Source organism: Phascolarctos cinereus, unplaced genomic scaffold (assembly GCF_003287225.1).
Source record: "Phascolarctos cinereus isolate Bilbo 61053 unplaced genomic scaffold, phaCin_HiC Scaffold_726;HRSCAF=1367, whole genome shotgun sequence".
Lineage (NCBI taxonomy): Eukaryota > Metazoa > Chordata > Mammalia > Diprotodontia > Phascolarctidae > Phascolarctos > Phascolarctos cinereus.
The window spans coordinates 187,846,691-187,873,148 of record NW_027556098.1 but is presented as its reverse complement, the minus strand read 5'-3'; the positions used below and the strand labels follow the sequence as shown (position 1 = coordinate 187,873,148).

General features: G+C 35.5%; 1 pseudogene; it reads left to right on the top strand.

The window, feature by feature from the left end:
• The first annotated feature begins 24,512 nt into the window (after positions 1 to 24,512).
• On the top strand, positions 24,513 to 25,208 carry LOC110213303 (small ribosomal subunit protein eS8-like; annotated as a pseudogene).
• Positions 25,209 to 26,458: the final 1,250 nt, after the last annotated feature.

Below are 26,458 nucleotides of genomic sequence, written 5' to 3'. Positions count from 1 at the left end.
AAAAGTTCAATCTTTATTAATAGTTCAACATTTTTTACTTAATATTTAGCATTTATATAATGCTTTAAAATAAACCTATCAGGGGTCATGGCTGTAATACGTGTTGTGTGAGGAGAAGAAAATCATTCAACCTTCCCAAACCTCAACTTCCTCATCTGTAAAACGGACCTAATGGTATTTACATTATTGACTTAAGCTTATGGTAATGTAAGTGATTTGCAACTATAAAGCACATTATAAATGTAAGTAGCTTATTATTTTTCTCATTTTACAGGTGAGAAGACCAAAATGTAAAAACGTTATGTGATGTGTCCAAAGTCACACATCTGGTAAATGGCAGAGCTGATATGTGAGGGAGATCACATTTCTTGTCTATCTATTTAAATTTAATTCAGTAGAACATGTTAGTATCAGGTTGAGCTATTCATGAAATGGTAGAGAGAAGGACAGGACAAAAAAAAAAAAGAACTATAATCTCACTGTACTTTCTCCTTGTCAGTTAGATAACACCTAAAATAGTGGGCTCATTTCTAGGTACTGTGATTTTAAGAAAGACACAAATAAGTTAGAGACTATACAGAGTAAGGCAGTAATGGTGGTGGGAGACTACATAATCATGTCTTATGAAGATTAATTAAAAGAACTGGGAATGCTTGGCATGGAGAAAATTTAGGGGATGCATGATAGTTGTCTTCAAGTATTTAAAAGATTGTCATATGGAAAAGGGATTGGTGTCATTAGGCTATTTTTTAAAGGACAGAATTGGGAGCAATTGATGGAGGTTACAAAGAGCCAAATTTAGGCTTGACATAAGGAAAATTTTCCTAACAGTGCCTGGCATAATAAGCACTTATAATTGGTCTAAATGCCCGCCTACCAGTCTGCCGATCTGCCTATCTGCCTGCCTGCTTTCTTGATTATCTAACAATTAGGTCTATCCTAATGTGAAATGGGCTGCCTCAGGAGTAACAAATTTCCTATCCATGGAACTAACTTTTCAAGCAACAGAAGGGAGGAATCATTAGTTGGAAAATATGTTGAAGAATGCAGTCAGCCGTTGATCTAGTATAGAAAATTCCCTTCTTCCTTAACCCTTTGTAAAGAAAGATATTTTCCCAGTAGCACTAATGTTTAAAATGCAACAGTGCTAAAAAAAAAAAGCATGGAAATGAGAAGGTTGCATTAACGCTATGAATGGAAAATCTACTAAAATATTAGAACCCTGATTTTTTAAATTTTTTCTATATATTGAATAATGATGACAATAACCAAATTCAGAATGTCCATCCATTCCCTAAATTCCTTGACAAAATACATCAAAAATAAAATTTGAATTCTATCTGGTAATTCTAGATTACAGAGATGTATAATTTTCTTGGATAAAGTAGTTGGGGAATTATCTTAGTTTGAATCAGAGAAACTTTGAATTATCTCTTAGATTTTAAAACCACTTTAAAATGATCTACCTATAACCAACAGCTGGGTTCCCTATGTGACTGCCAGTTCCAATGAAAACTCTCATCAACAGCCTGCCAAGAATAGTATATGGATTGCTTCTAGATTTAACTCAACTGTAGCAAAAGATGTTTTCTTTTAAGTCCTATGTTTGTATATCATAGAAAGCTCATTTCACAAAAGAAATTAATTTTGATGTACTTCATTACATTCCACATATCATGACAATAACAAGCAGGAGAAAACAACAGAGTTTGACTTCCTACTTAGGTCCTGTAAGAAATCTGGAGATTTAAAAAATTGTTAATCTTTTTACATTAAAAAATAGATGATTTACTTATGCCAGTTAGTTTTATATCACAGTCATGTTCCCCTAGCTCATTACCTCCTCCACCAATTCTCACAAATGAAGCCCTGAACAGTGCTAAATATACAGTAGTTTCTTAATAAATGCTCATTAAGTTGAAAAACAACTGATAACAGCAACCCTGTCTAATAATGTATGTAACACTCTACCTCTCTGCAGAGAAGAGGGGCATATGTTTAAAATCTCTTTGTCATCCAGGACAAAATTTGATTATGATAATTTGTTACATTAAAATTTGTTATAATTACTTTGAGTTCAGTTTCTTCCTACCATTCTCTTCATTTACATTTTGAAGTTATTGTAGGAGTTGTTAACCTACTGGAAATATTAAACTTCTAAACTTTTAACCTATGAATTTTTCACACTTAAAACACAATTCAGCCAGCAACAAAAAAATGATTATAATTTAAAAACTAAAATCATCTACATATTTTATCCATATTAATTTAACATATGGATATTTGAGGATATCTACATAATTGACTGTTTAAATTATTGTCCAGAGTAAAAGTTTCATAAATCTATGACATTAGGAAGACAGAATCATATATTATAAAGTGTTGCACTAACAATCAGAAGACCTAGATTCTACTTCTACTTCAAGACTGATTATCGATTCATTCATTCATTCATTCATTCATTCATTCATTCATTCATTCATTTATTCATTCATTTGCAAACTTAAGTCTCTATTCTGTGAAAAGCATTGTAAGACTATAAGAAGATGAAAAAATAATTAAATTATAACATAGTTGCCACCCTGGACAAGAATCTTACAGTGGGATGGGGTGGAGTGAGAGGAATATTACATTATCAAATTACAAACAGAAGGGGCAGTTAGGTTGCGCAGTGGATAGAGCACCAGCCCTGGTTTCAGGAGGACCAGCCTCAGACGCATAACATTTACTAGCTATGTGACCGTGGGCAAATCACTTAACCCTATTGCCTAACCAATAAATAAATAAATAAATAAATAAATAGATAGATAGATAGATAGATAGATAGATAGATAGATAGATAGATAGATAAATGAATAAATAGCAAATTACAAACAGAAAATTATCCAAAAGTCTTACAGTAATTTTAAGCTAGTAAAGCTTAAATGTGTTAGCTTTTGTGTCAGGTTTATGGAGAAAATACAACACAAATTTGAAATTATATTTATGAATATTAGATAGATCAATAATATTTAATATTAACATTAAAGGGACCAAAGGAATCAAGTTTCTACCTCCTCTGATTCAATTGTACATGGGTAAAAAAATTCTGTCTTGGCACTACCCTGAAAGTACTGTGAATCACAGTACATACATTTGGTTTCAGAATCAAGTCTTAGAATAATATAGCTTATCCCAGACAAAATGCCTGATTAAAGTACAGAATGAATGGTTAAACTTGTGATGTAATTTACAATGGAAAAGAATAACTACTTATAAGCAACACTTTGAGTTGGCAACCTCAAAGTCCTCCAGCCATAAGAGTCAATTTAAGATATTTTATCTATTTAATTTCACAAAACAATGTGAATATACATGAAAAGATTATTTCTCAGAAATATGGAGGACTTGGTTTCAGAATCATTTATACAAATTTTCCAGTAACATCTCAACTCTTTTGCCAAAATGAAAAGTGGAAGGGGATGGCAATCAGAAAATAGGAGAAAATTTCACTTTGTATAAGAACTTAAGGTCATAGAACCACAGATTTAGAGTGGGAAAGAAAATTAAATCTAATATATCCTAATTCTTTCCTTTTTGTAAAAACAGAAATTTAGACCTAAAGAGGTTAAGTGACTTGCCCAAGTCACTAACACACAGTTATTAAGTTAAAGAGTCCGAATTTTAACCCAAAATTATCATGAATCTCTTAATTTCCAAAGCTGATGGGCTTTTCTCAATCCTCACCCTTCTTGACTTCTTTGAGGCACTGATGACTTTTTTACTGTGACAGTGTCTCCACTATATGTTTTTTATGTTAATGCTCTCTCTTGGTTTTCTACTCTTTTCCTTTTATACTATCTCCACAAGTGATCTCATGAGCTCTTGTGGGTTTAATTATGATCTTTGTGCTGCTGATTCCAAAATCTGAATATCCCACCCCGGTCTCTCTTCAGCATGCTAGTCTCACATCACCAGCACCTTACAGACATCTTGAACTCGATTTCCCATAGGCCCCTGAAATTCAACACATACCAAACAAAACTCATTAATCTTCCAATAAAATTCTTTCTTCTTCTGAACTTTTCTGATAAGGTAGAGGGCATTACCATCCTGTCAGTCATCTAATCCTGCAACTCCAGTGTCATTTTTGTCTTCCCACTTTCACTCACACAACATATCCAATCTGTTGCCTAATCTGGCCATTTCCACCCGCAGAGCAGATTTCTTACGCCTCCCTTTCTCATCACTCGCAGAGTCACCAACCTAGTTTAGGACCGCCATCATCACCTTTCACCTGAACTGCTGAAATAGTACTTTAGTTGATATCCCCATCTCAAGTATTTCTTCACTCCAAACTATCCTATGCTCGCCTGTCCAATTGAGTTTCCTAAAGCACAGGGTTGAACATATCAATACATAATACACAATAAAATTCAGTGGCTCCCTATTACTTCCTAATTGAAATTTAAAAAAATACTCCAATATTTAAAACTCTTAATAACTTGGCCCCTTTCCACATTTCCAATCTTCTTATAATTACTCCTCTTCACAGACTCTATACTCGTACTACATTGGCCTACGCAATATTCTCACAGCACACTCCATCTCCTGACTCTATGCTATTTCATTAGTTGCCTCCTATGCCTGGAATGCTCTGCCTTATTTGACCTCTTAGTTTTCATCAATTCCCTGAAGACTCAGCTCAACTCTCACTTTCTGCAAGGGGTCTTTCCTAGCCCACCCTTCCCCAACTGTTAATGACTTCTCTGAGGTTATGCTCCCATCTATTCTGTATATGTCTTATATGTACCTATTTGTTTACAAGTGATGTCTCACATTAAAATGTGATCCCTTTGAGGGCACAGAACCTTTTTTGTGTTTCTTTGTAACCCCATGGTTTACCATAGATTTTGGTACATAGTAAGTGCTTAATAAATGGATTAACTGATTGAACATTTAAATATCTCTTCTAAGAAGAACAACATACAACTTTACACCGTTCCCACTCAGCACTCTAAAGTTTTTGTTTGAGAACAAGAAGTTCCAAAACATACCCCACCCCCCCACCCATTAGTTTTTAGTAAATATTTGTAAAGTGTTTAGCATAATTTCTGGCACATCGTAGGTATCTATAAATGTTGTTTATCATCATCATCATTTTCAAATATAAGAATAGCTTTTCTCCATGTATAAACACATGAGAAATAAATAGTTCAGTTTCAACTCAATTTCAAATAAGATAATATGTAAAGCATTTTGCAACCTATAAATCACTACGTAAATGCTATTATAAAAATTCAATAAGATAACATATTTATTTACCAAATACTCTCCATACTCCCTTAACAAGCTTCTCATCCTCATTGAGGGTATGTGTAGTATAGGTTGGAAGCCAGTGCTTAAGCCAGAATGGAGTATTATTGGTTCCTTAGTCTTGTCCAACACTCTCTTACCTCTGCACATTCATCTAAGCCTCTGTCTATATCTGTAAAGCAGTCCTTCCATGTCTCTCTCTGCTAAGCTGTTAACTAGGAGGAAAAAGAGAAGAAGAGGGGAAACAGTAAAGAAATTAGAAATATTTAGACTGGGAAATCAATTAAATTCATCAATAAGTGACTACTACAAGCCAAGAATTTTCATAGATGTTAAAAGAAAAGACTTAGATGGAACATATATTTGAATGGCTGTCAAGTTGCAGACAGATTTGATTTTTTTCAGCTGGGTACCAAGAGCTCATACATAGGTACAAAGGGTGGAAATCATAGAGAAGCATATTTCATTTTAATGTAAAAAGGTGTTCTAAAAATTAGTCATCTTAAAATAGAATCAATTTTTCTTTCAGGAGGTGGTGGGTCTTGAATCACTGAAGGGCTTCAAAAACTATATGATTTCTTGTTGGATTCCTTGTAGAAGGAATTATTCGAGTATTGTATAGAATACCTGGTATCTGGTGTCCCTTTTAACTAACATTCTGTACCTTCATAGTCCATCCTTTTATTTTACACAAAAAGCAAGTGAGAAACAAATAAATAACTTGTTGCGAATTGCCTAGGATATAAGTAGCAGAGCTAGGACTCAAAAGCATATATGGCATCCCTAAACCAGTGTTTCTTTCCTATTGGAATTCAGACTTTAGATTTCATTCTCATGTTCTGTAATACTAAGACTAAGATGTATTATCATTTTCTCAAGCATAAGGAAGTGATTCCGCAATAGAAACAAAGTTGTGTGCCATGTCAAATAAAATCTTACATTATAAATGTGCAAAATGAGAAAGAACTGAAATTGACAATGCAATGTAAATTATCTGTTAAATATGACAAACCTGGAATTATTTAGTTTAAAGAGATTATAGGATATAACTTGCTACATTGAAAAGAACATGGACTCTAAAAACAGATGCATACTACATGAACTCAGACAGGTCTCAGCCTCCTTGGGCCTCCTCATCTGTAAAATCTTTGCTGGACCTAGGTGTCCTGTGAGATCTCTTATGGCTTTGGATCTGTGATTCTAAAATTTAGTGGGAGAAATTCACCTGAAGAGTAACATTAAAAAGTAAAGCAAATAAAACATGAGGAACCAAACATAAAGTAAATATCAAATGGCTATATTTTTTTCAGATCAAGAGAAATAGGAATACAGTAGCATTTAGTCATTAGAAAGGCACTTTGTAGTGTTAGCAGAAAAACCAGTTGCTGGGGTATTGTTAGATCTAAGAACAGCAATTTCATGTTTTCTTCCCACTAATGATATCCAGGATTAGAAAACAGTAATTGGCATATAGATATGCCCTTGTTTTATACTTATTTTTATACTGAAAAAAATGTATGACTGTTCATCAAATGATTCTCTTTACCGACATCATTTGTGGCAAACTTTATTTGGAATAGCAAAAGGTCCAGAATATCAAGGGAACTAATGAAGGAAAATTCAGGGGAAGGTGGCCTAGTTGTCTCAGATCTTAAATTATATTAGAAAGCAGCAATCATCAAAACTACTTGGTGCTGGCTAAGAAATACAATGGTGGATCAGTGGAATAGGTTAGATACACAAGACCCAGTAGTCAATGACTATAGTAATCTACTGTTTGATAAATCTAAATACCCCAGCTTCTGGCATAAGAACTCACTATTTGACAAAAGCTGCTGGAAGAACTTGAAAAAAGTATGGCAGAAACTAGGCATAGACCAAAATCTTACACCATATACCAAAATAAAGTCAAAATAGGTCCACGATTTAGATATAAAAGCTGATACTATAAGCAAACTGGGAGAGCAAGGAATAGTTTACCTGTCAGATTTACAGAAAACAGAAGAATTTATGACAAAACAAGAGATAGAGAACATTATGGAATGCAAAATGGATAATTCTGATTACATTAAATTGAAAAGTTTTTGCACAAAGCCAATGCAACCAAGATCAGTAGGGAAGCAAAAAACCAGGAAAGAATTTTTACAACTAGTATCTCTAATAAGGGCCTCATTCCTAAAATGTATAGAGAACTAAGTCGAATTTATAAGAATACAAGTCATTTTCCAAATGACAAATGGTCAAAGGCTATGGAGAGGCAGTTTTCAGATGAAGAAATTATAGTTATCTATAATCATATGAAACGTTGCTCTGGGGAGGGCGGAGCCAAGGTGCCAGGGTAAAAGCAGTGACTTGCTTGAGCTCTTCCTCAAACCCCTCCAATTACCTGTAAAAAAAATGGCTCCAAACAAAGTACAACAGCAGAACACACAAAAAGACAGAGTGAAACAAATTTCTAGCCCAAGACAACCTGGATGGTTGATTAGAAAGGTCTATTGCATCAGGGTGGGAGAGGAACACAGTTCAGCATGGGTACACAGGCAAAGACCAGATCTCAGCAAACCTGAAGCAGGTCTCTGAGTACTGCATAATGGGCAGCTGTAGTGGTTTTCAGACTTCCCAACCCAAAATTGCCAAAGACAACTTAAAAGGTCAGTAGGAAAAATCTGTGACCATGGTGAGAGAGAAGCTTGGTCCCAGCCTCAGTCCCACTGCAGTCACTGTGCATCGGCTGCTTCTGGAGCTCTGCCCACAGACTGAGGGGAAATAAGGGGCTGATTAGAGGAGGATTGCAGGCATCTCTTTACTGGCACTGAAGCAGGATTCCCTTGCTTTGCCTGTGCTTAGATCTGGATCACCGTTTTGAGTGGTGGTCCTGCAAGCAGCCAGAAAGAACAATTCAAGCATTGTGGAAACACAATCAGGATAACACAAGATTTAGCAGCTTCTACATTAAAGGACTGCAGGGCATGGAATAAAATATTCCAGAAGGCAAAGGAGATAGGATTACAACCAGGAATCACCTACCCAGCAAAACTGAGTATAATCTTTTGGGGAAAAAATTGGTCATTCAGTGAAATAGAGGACTTTCAAGCATTCTTGATGAAAAGACCAGAGCTGAATAGAAAATTTGACTTTCAAATACAAGACTCAAGTGGGACATGAAGAGATAAACAGGAAAGAGAAATCATAAGAGACTTATTAAGGTTGAACTGTTAACATGCCTGCATGGAAAGATGATATTTGTAACTCATGAAACCTTTGTTACTATTTGAGTAGTTGGAGGGAAAAAAAATTTATATATATATATATGTATGTAGATAGATGGATAGATAGATAGATTGATTGATTGATTGAGGGCACAGGGCAAGTTGAAGATGAAGGGGTGATATCTGGAGAATAAAATTAAGGAGTGAGAGAGGACTATATTGGGAAAAGGAGAAAAGGAGAGATAGAATGGGGTAAATTATCTCACATAAAACAGAGAAGAATAGGCTTTCACTGTGGAGGGGAAACTGGGGGAGGTAAGAGGGAATAAATGAATTTTATTCTCATCAGATTTGGCTTAAGGAGGGAATAACATATACACACAATTGGGTATGGAAATCTATCTCACCCTACAGAAAAATAGGGAGGAAGGGGAAAAGAGAGCATGGGGATGGTTAAGGGGAGGGCTGGTTGGGGGAGGTGGTAATCAGAAGCAAACACTTCTAAGGAGGCACAGGGTCAAAAAAGAGAATAAAATAAAGGGGGGGGGACAGGATAGGATGAAGGAAAAATAGCTAGTTTTTCACAACATGACTACTATGGAAGTGTTTTGCATGACTACACATGTATCATGTTGCTTGCCTTCTCAATGAGGGTTAGTAGGAAGGGAGGAAAGGAAAGAATTTGGAATCCAAAGTTTTAAAAACAAATGTTAAAAATTGTTTTTATGTACAACTGTGAAATAAGACATACAGGCAATGGGATACAGAAATCTATCCTGCCCTACAGGAAAATAGGAGGGGAAGGGGATAAGAGAAGGGAGGTAGTGGTAGAAGTGAGAGCATATTGGGGGAAGGAGTATTCAGAATGCACACCATTTGGGGGTGGGGGAGGGGAGAGATGAGGAGAAAATTTGGAACTCAAAATGTTGTGGAAGTGAATGTTGAAAACTAAAAGTAAATTAATAAGACTCAAATAAAATAAAATAAAGTATTAAAAATGTAAAAAAGAAAGGAAAAATGCTCTAAATCACTATTGATTAGAGAAATGCAAATGAAAATAACTCTGTTTTACCGCATCACACCTATCAGATTGGCCAACATGACAAAATAGGAAAATGATAGATCTTGGAGAAGATGTGGGAAAATTGAAACATTAATGCATTTTTGGTAGAATTGTGAACTGATCCAACCATTTGGGAGAGCAATTTGGAACTCTGCCCAAAGGGTTATAAAAATATACATACACTTTGACCCAGCAATAGCACTTCTAGGGCTATATCCCAAAGAGATCATACAAATGGGAAAAGGACCCAAAAGTACAAAAATATTTACAGCAGCTCTTTCTGCGGTGGCAAAGAATTGGAAATTGAGGGGATACCCATCAGTTGGGGAATGGCTGAACAACTCGTGGTATATGAATGTAATGGAATACTGTTGTGCTATAAGAAATGATGAGCAGGCAGACTTCAGAAAAACCTGGAAAGACTTGTGTGGACTAAAGCTGAGTGAAGTGAGCAGAAACAGGAGAACGTTATATACATTAATAGCCACATTGTGTAATGACTAACTTTGATAGACTTAGCTCTTCTTACAATGCAATGATCTGAGACATCTCCAAAAGACTCATGATGGAAAATTATATCCATATTCAGAGAAAGAAGTATGGAATTTGAATGCAGATTGAAGCATACAATATGCTCTTTTTTTTCTTCTGTTTTGTTTTGTTTCTTCTTTCTTGTAGTTACTCCTATTGGTTCTAATTCTTCTTTACAACATGACTAATGTGAACATATGTATAATAGGAATGTATTTGTAGAATCTATATCATAGTGCACATCATCTTGGGGAGGAAAACAGGGAGGAAGGGGCAGAAAATTTGAAATTCAACAGCTTAAGGAAACAATTGTTGAAAACTAAAAATTAAAATTTTTTTTAAAAACTTTAGATCAATATTCCTAATAAACTATAAAACAAAGATTTAAAAAATACTAGCCAAAAGACTAAACCAATACATTGAATAGAATCATTTGAGACAACATAGTGGGTATGCTGGAACCAGTTCAGAACTGACCTATAAGAGGTGATTATTAAATTGTCAGTGTTAGCATTTTCAAATAAGAAATTAGCAAGTGCTAAAAAACCATGGTTTGCTTTATTGTTCTGTTGACTGTGTAGCCTTAAGAAAATACTAATAATGCATATTAAATATAAAATTGAATCATGTATATACATATTGTTTGCATATATATACATATGTTCATATACGTAGGCTTGCATACAAATATAGTGTAGTGTATGTGTGCGCATGTGTTCATATATGTGTGTGTATATACATATATATGCACACATTCCTGGGTGCTTCTAACCCATATAAAATATAATTGGAAAATAATAAAAATGCATATATATCATAGATAAAACATAGATATCACATTTTAAAATTAAGTCAATATGCTGCTACAAGGCTCTTTATATGGATTAATGGTGCCTACTTCTATTGAAATTAACACCACTGTGCCACATTATATTTAATTGCCTAGAAGAAATGGACAAACATTAAAATATGCTTAAGATATGGGTTCTTTTACTACTATTTATTATAAGCCAAATATTTTATGTTAAATGTCATCCATCTTGACTACCTTATTATATTTATTTTCTAAATGCAGTCATTGAAAATGACATTGTTGACATGATTTGAAAATACATTAATCAACTACCTTCTGTTAAATATATAATGTATTTTCCAAAAAAAAGTAATTCCTCTAATACAATAATTGATTAAATAAAATTGATGGAATGAAGCCAATGATGGAACACATGGCAGTTGTAAAATGGTTGCAATGTAGATCAATTTTTAATAAATAAACCATGAACCAGATTTAGAAAATGTATTTGCACAAATATTGATACACATACATCTATAGATCTCAAGAAGTGACTTGCAGCAATGAGATATAAATCTTCAGGAATAGACCAAAAAGAATTACTTCCATTGATTTAAAATGCTTGTCAGTGGAGAAGAAATGTCAGAACAGAATGGTACGGGATTTTCTTTCCTGCATAATCAAATGCATTTTCATTCCTTTTTTCCCCATTTTATCTGACATTTACTGTGTTTATTTCATTGATGAGAAAGATTTCATTTCATTCTTGGTTGTATTGCCCCTCTACTCCCCTTCCCCTAAAAAATCCTCAAAGCTATTTTATACATTTCTCAAAAAATAATACATTCGATCAAAGTGAAGTTTTTCAAACCCTGAAATCTGTGTTTATGCGTGAGGTTACAAATTCATATCTCATGTCAAAAAATAATATGTACTCTCTGGCTATGTAAAATGTGCTTCGTATAGCAATCCTGTCACTATAATAAGGTTTTTTCATTACCTGAATATATAATTCTCATTTCCACAAATGTACAGATTCCCTGAAAGATGAATTATGAACTTTTTTTCCCCTTTCTTCACAACTGAGCAAAAGATAAATTGCTTCACCTAGAATTGTTAACACTGTTATTTGTCCTTTTTTGAAACTAGGTATGCTTGGGAAAGTTGTCTTATCTGTAAAATGGGCTTGTTGACATTTGTCCTTTTTCTATGTCATGGCTAATTCCAGTGGACATTATATATGACCCTTTTTCTTGCTCGCCTTAGGAAAGGTTAGGCTGCCATTGAAGTGTTGGGATGGTAATATGAGATAATGAATGTGATAGATCTTTGAGTCCATAAGATTACCTTGCAATTTGAATGTTACAAGGTATATTCGAATTATAATTATAGGATTTTTAAATAGATGGCAGTGTTGCTGTCCCATGCAAAATAGGTGATAATCTTTTTTCAATTCCTTCTCATCCTCTTTCCTATTTTTCTGGTTGGAAGACCAACAGAGTATAAAGTGTTGCATAGTACAAAGAATCCTAGATTTGGAGTCAGTGAACCTAGACCCTAATTCTGGTTCCACTACTTTAACCTGCACAATCCTAGGTAAGTCACTTAATATTTCAGGGTCTGAGCTTCCTCATCTGTAAAATGAAAATGTTGGGCTAGATAACCTCTCACAGTGTTGTAGTGTTGTACTATGAAATTTTAGTTAATTTACAACTATTCAAAGGCTGTTTCTATATCTTTGGGAAGCTGGTCAAATCAATTAGCATATTAGGCCTCAGTTTGCTTATCTGGAAAAGGAAGGGATTAAACTAAATGAGCTCCAATGTCCCTTCCCATTCTAAATTGATTATATTTTATGATTAATTTATATGCCTAGAAATAGGCCAAGTAAAAAGATTATTAAACATGAATGACTAATCTTTGCTATCAACTGAGAGAGCGTTATTTTATTTGATCCTTCAAACAACAGTCTGATCTAAGTATTACAAACTTCATTATCCTCCTATTTTATATGTGAAAAAACTGAACATTAGAGAAGTTGTAACTTGCTCAAGGTCCAACAGCTAGTAAAAGATGTAGGTAGGATTTGAACTGAGATCTATCCTGACTCCAAATCTAAGGTTCTTACACCATGATCTCTCTCACTTATTGAATGCCTATCACGTTCCCTGAACTGCTCTAGGTGCTGTTAAAAGGAAATTGAGGAGAAAGAATGAGGTGAAAGCAGGAGAATAAGAAGGAGACATAAGAATTATTGATCTCAAGGTACCTAGGACTCTCCACTTGGGAAAATGTGGTCATACAGATGATGTATAAAGTTATTCTGCCCTATGTGTGGGAGAGAAGCAAACAACCAAAGATGTGCAATGAATGAACAGATTTTCTTTTTTGATCCTTTGATCTGAGAGATGCATGTCTACATAAAATAATTTTTTTTGAGTCAGTCAGCAGAATGTAATAAATAATTACTATATTCCAGGGCCTGTGTGAGGCACTGGGAATACAAAAACAAGTAAGGACCAAAGACAGTCTCTAACCTCAAGTGGGGCAGATAGATGGCTCAGTGGATACAGTGGTAGGCCTGGAGTCAGGAAGGCCTGAGTTAAAATCCAGCCTCGGACACTAGCTGGGTGACCCTGGATAAGTCACTGAACCTCATTTTCAAAAGTTTCTCATCTGTAAAATGAGCTGGAGAAGGAAAGGCCAAACCTCTCCAGTATATTTGCCAAGAAAACCCTAAATGGGATTACAAAGAGTTGAACACAACTGAAACTACTGAACAACAAGAGCTCCAAATAGATGGCATTTTACTAGGAAAAGCTGAAATGGGGTCAGTGAGACAAAAATACCAGCCCAGAGGAATGGTACAGGAATTCTGGTACACATCCTGTAGAGAAATGTAAGTAGGCTGGTCTATGTGCCTTCCTTAAATGAAAGTTCCAGGAATCATTCACCTAGAAGAAGAAGTCACTGGGGCAGACATTTCCAATATGTGAATTCTAGGGTTGAAGTGAGGCTTCATGGATGAAAAGGTGGGCATGACAGAGGAAGTCCAGAGTGTAGTCTGGAAAGGAATGAGTTTTGGAAGTAAAGATCACATCAGAATTGTGCGATATTAAACACACACACACACACACACACACACACACACACACACACACAATGCAGCATCTTTGGCAGCTATCTGCAGTGAGTCAAGCTATTTCAGAGAGGAAATATGGAACAATGGAAAAATGTGTTTGGGTTGAAGTCAGAAAACTATGGTTTGAATGCTTGCTCTACTTCCTAGTCATGTGTTCTTGGACAAGTCATTTAAACTCTTTCCAACATCTTGTTGCCAGCAAAGGGAGATATTATCACTTGTACCACCCATCTCATGGGGTGACTGTGGAAGAAATTTTTTTAAAATGTTACAAAAATAGCAATTTATCATTATCTTTCACATTCTTCTCAACTTGTTTGATGTAGTTCGAATGGAAATAATCCTGGGATTACAGCACTTACATTTTCATAGTTCAATAAGTGTATGAACATATAAAGTTATCATCATTGAAAGCATGCTCAGTATAACACCAGTAGCAGAGAAGGTAATAAAGATGTAACTTATCCACGTGATTTTGATTTCTTCCTCTGGATCTCAATATTTCAAAAGCTTTTTTTTTCCCTAAGCACCTTGCCATTTATTAGTATTTGGTATAGCTACATCTACTTAAAATGTTACATTTGTGTGTATCAATATCATGATTGGGTAAATGTGGCCATTTCTTTCTGTCAAAATGCTATTTCTAGGATAATATCTTAGTCGAGTTTTCCAAAATTAACTGAGGTTTGTATTTATAGTATGATGATTTGTCTATCACTTTGTGAAAGAAAGAGAAATTTGCATGTATAATTCTAGCCATTGGATCATGTTTTCTGAGGTAATCAATAGATACTAAATCTTTTCAATGTGTACTTATATGTGCCATTTGCTTGCATAACTTGCATTGACCACTCAATAAGTCTCAGGTCCTGCTTCTAAAATTCTGGTGGCAAAAATCTGGTCTTGAATTGTCCTCATAGAAATGCAAATTAAAACAACTCTGAGATACCATTTCACACCTATAAGGTTGGCTAATGTGAAAAAAAAAAGGAAAATGATAAATGTTGAAGACATGGGAAAATTTGAACACTAATGTGTTGTTGGTGGAGTTGTCAACTGATCCAACCATGCTGAAGAGCAATTTGGAACTATGCCTAAAGGGCTATAAAACTGTGCATACCCTTTTATCCATCAATAACACTAGTAGATCTATATCCCAAAGAGATCATAAAAAAGGGAAAACTATCTATTTGTACAAAAATATTTATAGCAGCTCTTTTTTGTGTTATCAAAGAATTTGAAATTGAGGGGATGCCCACCCATAGGGGAATGGCTGAACAAGCTGTGGCATATGAATATAATGGAATATTATTGCGTTATAAGAAATGGTGAGCAGTCAGATTTCAGAAAAACCTAGAAAGACTTACACAAACTGATGCTGAGTAAAGTGAGCAGAACCAGGAGAACATTGTACACAAAAACAGGAACATTGTGCAATGACTATGATAGACTTAGCTCTTCTCAGCAATACAATAATCCAAGAAAATTTCAAGACTCATGACAGAAAATGCTAACCACATCCCAAGAAAGAACTATGAAGTCTGACTGCTGATCAAAGCATACTATTTTCTCTTTTGCTTTATTTTTTCTTTCTCATGGTTTTTCCCTTTTGTTCTGATTTTTCTTTCAAAACATGATTCATATGGAAATATATTTAACACGATTGTGCATGTATAACTATCAGATTGCTTGCTGGTCTTGAGAAGAGGGGGAGGAAAGGAGGGAGGGAGAAATATTTGTAACTCAAAATCTTACAAAAATAAATGTAGAAAACTATCTTCACATGTAATTGGAAAAAATAAAATACTATTAAAGAAAATAATGAGTAGATTTTCCTCATAACTCCTTCTGTTTCTATAAACCTGAGTGTCTCTTCCATTTGATCAACACTTTGTTAACATATTACTAGCTAACTTCATGACATTGTCATCCCTAGAGAGCCTTTTGATTTCACTCTTGTATCTTAGCCAATCTATGAGTTCTAGTTCCGTCTCAAGCATTAAAAAATGGAAACAAAGCAAAATTTAAAAATAAAAAATAAATTTGATACAGTCAGCAAATACAATGGCATGGTCTGGTTATCACCTTTTACTTATTCTTATATTACTGGGTAAAGTGATGTCTACTCATTCTGAAAGTATTTCTATAAGTTTTTCACCTGTTATCATATCCTATGAGGTTGTCTGTCAATCTTCATCCTCCTTTTTGAAGAGTGTTAATGTTAATCTCTCAACAGCTGTCTTAGGATGGGCCCTATGTTTTGTTATTACTATAGAGATTTTTTGATAGTTTACTTTCCGAAGTGTCTGTTGTGGTCAATTTTGTATTACAAAAGTGTATTTGAAAACTAGCATTTTTTAGGTATTAATTTCTTCAAGTGTGCTATTCCTGTGTAACTTTGATTTCAGGAAACCAGAAAGTTTATTTACATACTCTATTCTGCTTCCGGGAGCCAAGATGGTGGAGTAAAAGGGCAGTCATTCTCACCCCACCCCCCATCAAACTCTGAAAACCCAGAAAATATCACCCTAGGAAAAAAAAACCCTAGAACAGCTGAACTAGAAGAAAAAAGGGGAGCAGCGGTGCAGCAGCCCAGCAAACAGGTCTCCCAGTGCCTCATCAAAATTAAGGGATGCAGCACTACAAAGGGCCCCAGACAGATAAGCACCCTGCAGCATTTATCTGAAAGGAGCTGAAGAAAGCAACCTAGAGTCTTCCTAAAGTCCCAGCCTTGTCAATTCCAACCCAATACCAGGTAAGCTGTCAGAACCCCAGGAGGAGATTCTGAAACCCAGATGGTAGAGCAGGCAAACACCAACACCTGGACCTCCCAGTGCCTCAGTAAGGGCAGGGGAACCAGTGAAAACCAGCTCAGAAAACCACCAGGTGCCTTAGCTCTCTACCACAAAGGAATCTCCCAGTGAATTAGCAGAAACGAGAGAGGCAGCATTGCAAGGGACTCCAAGTAGATAAACACCCTGCAGCACCGATCTAAAAGGAGCTGAAGAAAGCTAAAGAAAAGCAGGCAAGCTAGAATTGCCTGAAAGTTCCAGCCTTGCTGATTCCAGCCCCACACGAGGTAAGCTGCCCAAACCCTACAACCTCTAATTGCCAACATAAGAGGCCCCAGCACACAAAGCCAGTGACCAAGACCTAGCCTCCCAACACAAGAAGCTTGGGTAGTTCCCTCTGTTCTCGAGCAGGAGAGCTCAATCTCTTTAAAGGCCAGGTAATAAAGAAATACCATGAGTAAAAAGAAATGTACCATAGATTCATATTATGAGATGAGTGAAGATCAAGATAGAAATTCTGAAGGGGACAACATTGTCAACAAACCCACATCTGCAATATCAAAAGGGAATATGAACTGGTCTGAAGCCCAAAAAGCCTTCTCAGAAGGGTTCAAGAATGATTTTAAAAGTCTAATGAGAGAGGTAGAAGAGTTCTTAAAAAATACAATTGGCCAGTTGGGAAAAAAAGTACACTGAAGAAAACAAGTCCCTAAAAAACACAATTGGCAAACTGGAAAAAAAGTACGCTGAAGAAAACAAATCCCTTAAAAATACAATTGGCCAATTGAAGAAGGAAGTACAAAAACTAACAGAAGAAAACAATCTGTTAAAAACTAGAATTGGACAAATGGAAACTAATGACTCTATGGGAGAGCAAGAATCAGTCAAACAGAAATAAAAAAATAAAAAAATGAAAAAATGGATGAAAACATAAAATACCTCATCGGTAAAACAACCAACCTAGAAAATTGATCCAGGAGAGACAATTTAAAAATCACTGGACTACCCAAAAATCATGATGAAAAAAAGAGCCTGGACAGTATCTTTCAGGATATCATAAAAAAAAAAACTGCCCAGAAATCCTAGAACCAGAAGGTAAAATAACCATAGAAAGAATCCACCGATCACCACCTGAAAGAGATCCCAAATTGACAACACCAAGGAACATAATAGGAAAATTCCAAAATTACCACATGAAAGAGAAGGTGCTGCAAGCAGCCAGAAAGAAACAATTTAAATATCATGGAACCACAATCAGGATTACACAGGACGTTGAAGCTTCTACTATAAAAGACTGCAGGACGTGGAACATGATATTCCATAAGGCAAAGGAGCTTGGATTGCAGCCAAGGATCCTGCAAAAGCACCGTGCAAAAATGAGCATGATTTTTCAAGGGAGGAGATGATATTCAACAAAATAGGGGACTTTCAAACCTTCCTCATAAAAAGACTAGAGCTCAACAAAAAATTTGATCTTCAAGTCCAAGATTCAAGAAAGACATAAAAAGGTAAATGGAACAGAAAGATGCAAAATGTTGTTAATAAGGGCGGACTGTTTACATCCCTACAAGGGGAGGGGTGACACTTGCAACTCTTAAGAACTGTATTGTTATTATACTATGTTAAAGGAGTATACATAAAGGGGGTGGATATTAGTTGACTTTGATGTAATGATAAAAAAAATCTAATCAAGTGGGTTAAATGGATCCAAGTAAGTGGATTAGTCTGATCTTAGAAAATATACTGAGAAAGGAGGAGGGAGACAAGGATAAATTACATTACAGGAAAAGAAACAAAATCCTATTACAGCAGAGGGAAATAAGGGAGGGGGGTAAGCATTGTTTGAACCTTGCTCTCATCAGATTTGGCTCAAGAAGGGAATAACATAATCAGTTGGGCATGGAAATCTAACTTGCCCTATGGGCAGTAGGAGGGAAAAGAGGAAAGAAAAGGTAGGGTGAATGGAAGGGAGGAAAGAAGGGGGCAAAGGGGAAGAGGGGGGAGGGAGATAATAGAAGGGAGGAGAGACTGAAGGAGGTGGTGGTCAAAAGCAAAGAACTGGTGAGGGGGATAGGGAGAGAGGAGAAAGAAAGGCATAAACAGGGGGAAAAAAAGATGAAGAAAAAGACACAGATAGTAATTATAACGTGAAAGTTGAATTGCTATCTTTTTTCTTTCTCTTCTGTTAAGTTTTGTTTCCTATTTCTGATGGTTCCTCCAATTGGTTTTAATTTTTACTTACAACTTCACTAATGTGAAAATATGTTTAAAAGGAATGTAAATGTATAGCCTATATCAGATTGTGCACCGTCTTGGGGAGAGTGGTGAGGAGGAAGGGGGAGAAAAATTTTAAACTCAAAAGCATATGGAAGTAATTGATGATAAATCAAAATGAATTAATAAAAAATTTACATATTCCACAACAATTCTCCTTGATTATTTTTTATTCAGTGAATCCTGCTCCAGGGGGACCAAGGTATTTGTAAGTATCCTCTGTTTCCACTGGTCTAGATTCATACTGAAAGCCTGCAGTCTCTATCTTTCATGTACATCAAGAATTTTATATTTTGTGAGTTCACATGATATTTTGTTATCATTTAGAAAAGATTCTGTGATTTGAATGAGCTATATAATGTGTTTCAAATGGAGCCATATAGTTTAATGTCCTCTATGAATTTCTCATGAACATGGAATCCATGGACTTGAAGCTGGAGTATTTTAATTCAAATGCTACCTTACTTACTTACTACCTTGCACTAGTCACTTAACTTTTCTAAACCTGAGTTTCTTCATCTATAACAGGCCTGCACAACCTAAGGCTCATGAGCTCCTAGCAGCCCACTGATGGATTTTGGGCAGCTTACAAAAAAAATACAGGATGTAAAAGAAAGTAAAAATGTAATGAGTGCTTTGTCTATGCCCCACTTAATCCACTTTCACTAGTCACTACTGTGTCTGTCATGTAACTTGGCCTGTCATGTGGATTGGGCTCACTCTGTCCTGTTTGTCATGTGACCCATGGTAACCAAACATTGTCAGTCTGTCTCTAGTCTGAAAGGAGTGAGAGTATATCTTTTTGCTGTGTTTTCCTGTCATTACTGCCATTGAACAGGAACAAAGTGAGTGCAGCCACACACCAATGCAACTGATACCTGCTATGCAATGAACGGCAACATTCTCATTCCTCCTTGTTGTGTGGCTGTTCTCCAAGTCACATGAGTGTCTGGCACTGGCTCCAAAGTCAGACACTCAGTTCAGAATTTCTTTGTATGTGAGCAATTGCTGTGAAGATATTTTTTTTGGTTCTATCGTTAAAGTTTTGGAGGTGACTTTGTAAAATAGGTGATAAAAAGAAACAGAAGATCCAATCAGAACATAGTGAAGCATAAAAAGGTAAACAGGAAAGGGAAATTGTAAGAGACTTAATAAGGGTAAACTGTTTACATTTCTACATGAGAAGATATTTGTAACTCATAAGACCTTTCTCATTATTAGGGCAGTTAGGAGGATTGTACTTAGGCAGAAGGCACAGGTGTGAGTTGAATATTCTAAAAAACAAAATTAAGGGGTGAGAGAGAGGAATGTACTAAGAGAAAGAAAAAAGGAGGGGTAGAATGGGAGAGGTAGAGAGTTGACTCACATAAAAATGACAAGAAAAAGCATTTACAGTGGACAGGAAGAGGGGGGAATGAATGAATTTTTCATGAGAATTGGCTCAAAGAAGGAATAACACCCACACGCAATGGGGTATAGAAATCTATCTTACACTACAGGAAAGTAGTAGGAGAAAAGGAGAAGGGGGGTGATAGAAGGGAGGGCAGATTGGGAGAAGGGGTAGTCAGAAGTAAAACACTTTAAGGAGGGACAGGGTGAAAGGAGAGTGAGAATAGAATAAACAGGAGTGGGCAGAATAGGATGAAGAGAAATAGAGTTAGCAATAGTAACTGTGAAAAAAAAATTTGAACCAAGTTTCTCTAATAAAGGCCTCATTTCTCAAATATATAAAGAACTAAGTCAAATTTATAAAAATAAGGGCCATTCCCAATTGATAAATGATCAAAAGATATAATCAGTTTTTAGATGAAGTAATCAAAGTTATCTATAGCTATAAGAAAAATTCACTCTAATGCATTATTGATTGGAGAAATGCAAATTAAAACCATTCTGAAGTACCTATTAGATTGTTTAATAGGACAGAAAAGGTAAATGAAAATGTTGGAGGGGATGTGGGGGAAATGAGACAGTGATGCACTGTTGTTGGTGGAGTTGTGAACTGATCCAGCTATCCTGTAGAGCAAGTTGGAACTATGCCCAAAGGGCTATAAAATCAAGCATACCCTTCGACCTAGCAATACCCACTACAAGGTATGTATCCCAAAAGAGATTTTTAAAAAAGCAACAGGATCCATATATACAAAAATATTTATAGTAGCTCTTCTCTGGGAGTAAAGAATTAGAAATTGAGGGGATGTTCATCAACTATGGAATAGTTGAACAAGTTGTGGTATGTGATTATGACAACACTATCTTACTACAAGAAATCACAATCTCAGAAAAACTTAGAAAGACTTGCATCGGCTCATGAAAAGTGAAATATATTGTGTACAAAGCGACAGCAATCTTTTAAGATGATAAGCTGTGAATGACTTAGCTATTCCCTCAATACAACAATCTAAGACAACTCTGAAGGGCTTATGATGAAAAATGCTATCCATCCCCAAAGAAAGAACTCATGGTGCCTGGATACAAATTGAATCATACTCTTTTGTTTTACTTTTTTAAATTTTTCTTGAGTTTTTTGTCTGTATTTTCTTTGACAACATGACTATTATGGATATGTTTTGCATGACTACACACATACAACCTATTTTAAATTGCTTGCCTTCTCAATTGGGGGGCAGGGAGAAAGGGAGAGAATTTGGAACTCAAAGTTTTAAAAAACAAATGTTAAAGTAGTTTTTACATGTTACTGAGGAAAAATAAAATACCAAATAAATAAAAAAAATCCATCTGTGAATAAACTATTTCTCTACTAAAATATAAAAAAGCAACAGTCCATTAGAAAGACCAGATAAAAACTGCCCCTCAGATTGGTGAACTAATAATGCCTATTAGAGAGCAGAGAAATGGATAATTCTAGACGGAATTATGGTCCTTCAACTAGTTTACATATTTTAAAAAAATAATTCAGAAGTTTGTAACTCACAAAGTTATAAATCAAATAACTTAAGATGGTAGAAAGGTTAAACAAGGCTATTTGTTTCTTAACTGATAGAAAGCTGAATTTCATGAGTTTCGCTTCATAAGGAAAATAAATGTGTGACTGGCCACAAGGAGGCTCTAATTTGAGTCATTAGAAGCAGTTAATAAGTCAGTAGGAAAGGAGTTAAGACAACAAAAAGAGAGGAATTCAAATATGCCAGTAGAAAATTTAGCTGACAGAAAGGCTGCCATGCTGAAAACCTGATATTTGGAAGAAAGACATTGCTTGACAGATTGACTGAAGAAAGTAATGGAAGCCTGCTGATTAGAAGAAAGCAGAACTCCACTGCAGGTTCGAACTATTGTCCTACAACACCATCTCCAGCTTGATATGAGATTAAAGCTCTCAGAAATATCTTCTTGTTCTTTACTTTTCCTTTAGGTAAAAACAAGGGTTTCAAAAAAAAAGTTTTGCATCAGTTTTACTGTGAGAATAGATTTGATTAGCTCAGTGCTGATCATATAGTTCAGAATTCTGTTGATGAAAAGGACCTGTCAGTACTACCTAGAGAGGTTTAAGATAAATTCTGGATTTTGTGGTAACAAGAAGCTGCTAAGAAGTGATTGAACAAAACAAATCACCTTCTCAAATAAGAACTGGAGGAGGAATGGTGAGACAATACTTTGTATGGAAAAAAAAAGATTTAGATTTTTAGTGGACTGAAAATTCAGTATGAGATACAAGTGAGAGAAGTAGACACCAAAATGACCAGAATGATCTTGGTCTGCATTAGGAGGGAGAGCTTTCAGGAATAATAAGGCTATAGCTCTATTGCACTGGGTAGATAAAAATTAGCATATTCTATTCAATTCAGGGCAGCAATATTTAGGAAGGACAATTGATATCCTGGAGCATATGAAAAAGAGAGTAAATCAGAATGGTGAAGGGCCAGAGTCATTGCTATGTGAATATCGGTTGAAAGAGCAGGAATTTTTAGACAAGAGAAAACTTAGTGGGGACATGATGGATGGCTTCAGTTGTTTTATATAATATAAAATTAGATTTGATTTGTTCTGTTTGGCCCTAGAAAGGACAACCAAGACTAATGAGATAAAGTTGCAGAAAGGAAATTCAGTTTTATTCATGAAAAAAAATAATAGATAAAGAAATAAATAAAAACCTAAAATTAAAAACATTATAAGTAAAGCTGACCAAAAGAGGAATATGCTCCTTCAGCAGAGAGTTGATTCCTCCTCATTCTTTAACTAGAGGCTGGATGAGTTTTCATCATATATGTAATGGTGTTGCATTGTTTTTGCTAGATACAGATTGGACTGTAGGATCACTGGGGAAAAATCCAACTCTGTAATTCTGAATTAGAAATGATGGCACATGTTTTGCATATTTAAAAAAAATTGCTTCATAAGCAAAGCAGTCCTACCAAATTACTTTTACAACACAAATATGGTGCTGATACCTAAACCAGGAAGAGTCAAATCAAAGAAAGAAAATTATAGGCCAATGTCCCAATGAATAATGTTGCAAAAATTTTAAATAATATACGAGCAAAGAGATTACAGCAATATATCAAAAGATCATATACTATGGCCAGATGTGATTTATACCAGGAATTCAGGGCTGTTTCAATATTAGAAATTAGCATAATTGACCATATTAATAACAAAACCAACAGAAATTATATAATCGTCTCAACAGAGGAAGAAAAAGCCTTTGACAAAACACAGCAACCACTCTTATTAAAAACACTAGAGAGCATAGGAATAAGTGGAGCTTACTTTAAAATGATAAGTAATGTTTATCTAAAACCATCAGCAAGCTTTATATGTAATGGAAATAAACTAGAATGCTCCCTGTTGCAATCAGGGGTGAAGCAAGGATGCCCATTATCACTTCTATTATTTAATACTATACTGGAAATAGCAATAAGAGAAGAAAAAGAAATTAAAGGAACTATAATAGATGAGAAAAATAAAACTATCACTCTGCAGGGGACATGGTGTTAGAACATCCTAGAGAATCAACTAAAAAAAAACTACTTGAAATTATTAACAATTTTAGTAAGGTTGCAGGATACAAAATAGACCCAGAAAAACATCAGCATTTCTATACATTACCACAAAGTCCAGCAGCAAGAGATAGAAAGTGAAATTCTAATTAAAAGTAACTGTAGACAATAGAAAATACTTTGTTTGGAGTCTACCTGCCAAGACAAATCCAGGGACTATATGAACACAACTATAAAATAATGCATACAAATAAAGTTAGATCTAAGCAACTGGAAAAAATATTAGTTGCTTATGGGTAGACAGAGATAATATAATAAAAAAAATGACAATTTTACCTATATTTATCTATTTATTTATACAGTGCCATACCAATTAAACTATCAAAAATTATTTGATAGAGCTAGAAAAATAATAACAATATTCATCTGGAAGGCCCTCTTTGCAGTTCGTGCCGACCATGGGGATCTCCTGGGACAACTGGCACAAGCGCCGCAAGACCAGGAGCAAATGTAAGCCCTACCACAAGAAGCGCAAGTATGAGCTGGACCGCAGGCCAACACCAAGATCGGCCCCCGGCCTCATCCACACCGAGCGAGTCCGAGGTGGCAACAAAAACGTACCGGGCGCTGAGGCTGAACGTGGACAACTTCTCCTGGGGCTCCGAATGCTGTACCTGAAAAACAGGGATTATTGATGTGGTCTATAATGCATTCAACAATGAGCTGGTCTAGACCAAGACACTGGCGAAGAATTGCATTGTGCTCATCCTGTACCGCCAGTGATACGAGTTCCACTGTGCCCTACCCTTGGCGGGGAAGAAGGGAGCCAAACTGGATCCCTAGCAGTGGGAGGGACAGCCTCCGGGCTAATCAATCCATCTACTCTAGATGGATTTTTTTTTTTGCTCCAGATTCCTAAAGAGGAAGAAATTTTAAATAAAAAGCGGTCAAAGAAGATCCAGAAGAAATATGAGGAAAAGAACAAGAATGCCAAGATCAGCTTACTCTGAGGAACAGTTCCAGCAGCGCAAGCTATTTGCCTGCATCTCAATGAGGCCAGGCCAGTGTGGCCCAGCTACGTGCTCAAAGGCAAAGAGCTTGAGTTCTACCTAAGAAAGATCAAAGCCCGAAAGAGCAAATACACCCTAATTTAGACAATCTCTAATGGAATAAATACCCAGATTGTTTAAAAAAAATATTCATCAGGAAGAACAAAAGCTCATGAATATCAAAGGAATCAGTGAAAAAAGGTAGCTTAGGGGCAGCTAGATTGCACAGTGGATAGAACACCAGCCCTGGATTCAGGAGAACCTGAGTTCAAATCCCGTCTCAAACACATAACACTTACTAGCTGTATGACCCTGGGCAAGTCACTTAACCCCATTGTGTAACCACACACACACACACACACACACACACACACACAAAGGTAGCCTAGCCATACCAGATCTCAAACTGTATTATAAAATGGTAATTATCAAAACATTCTGGTAGTGGCTAAGAAAAAAAAAAGTGGTGGGTCACTGGAATAGATGAGGTACAAATTACTTTATAGTAAATGACCACAGTAATCTAGTACATGATAAATTCAAAGACCCAAGCTTTTGGAACAAATTCATTACTTGACAAAAACTGCTAGGAAAAGTGGAAAATAGTATGATAGAATATAGGTATAAACCAACATCTCACACTGTATACAAATAAAAGGTCAAAAGGGGTAAACGATTGTACCTAAGGGGTGATATTATAAGCAAATTAAGATAGCATGGAATAGTTTGTCTATCTGATTTATGGATAAAGGAAAAATTTAGGACCAAAGAAAATATAGAGAGCATTACAAAATGTAAAATAGATAATTTTGATTATATAAAGTTAAAAAAAATTGCACAAGTAAAATGAATGCAACCAAAATTAAAAGAAAAACAGAAAACTGGGGGAGGGGAAATTATAACAAATATCTCTGATAAATGTCTCATTTCTCAAATATATAGAGACGGGTCAAATTTATAAAAATACAGGTCTTTCCCCAATTGATAAGTGGTCAAAAGATATGAACAGACAAAGAAATCAAAGTTATCTGTAGTCATATAAAAATGCTATAAATCACTATTAATTAGGGGAATGCAAATTAAAACAACTCTGAGGTACCATCTCACACCTATCAGATTGGCTAATAGCACAAAAAAAGAAAATGTTGAATGTTGGAGTCTATGTGAGAAAATTTGAAAACTGATATACTGTTGTTGGAGTTGTGAACTAATTCAACCATTTTAGAGAGCAATTTGGAACTATGCCCAAAGGGCTATAAAACCATGCATTCCTTTTGACCTAGCAATTCCACTACTAGGTCTGTATCCCAAAGAGATCATAAAAAGGGAAAAGGATCCATACATACAAAGATATT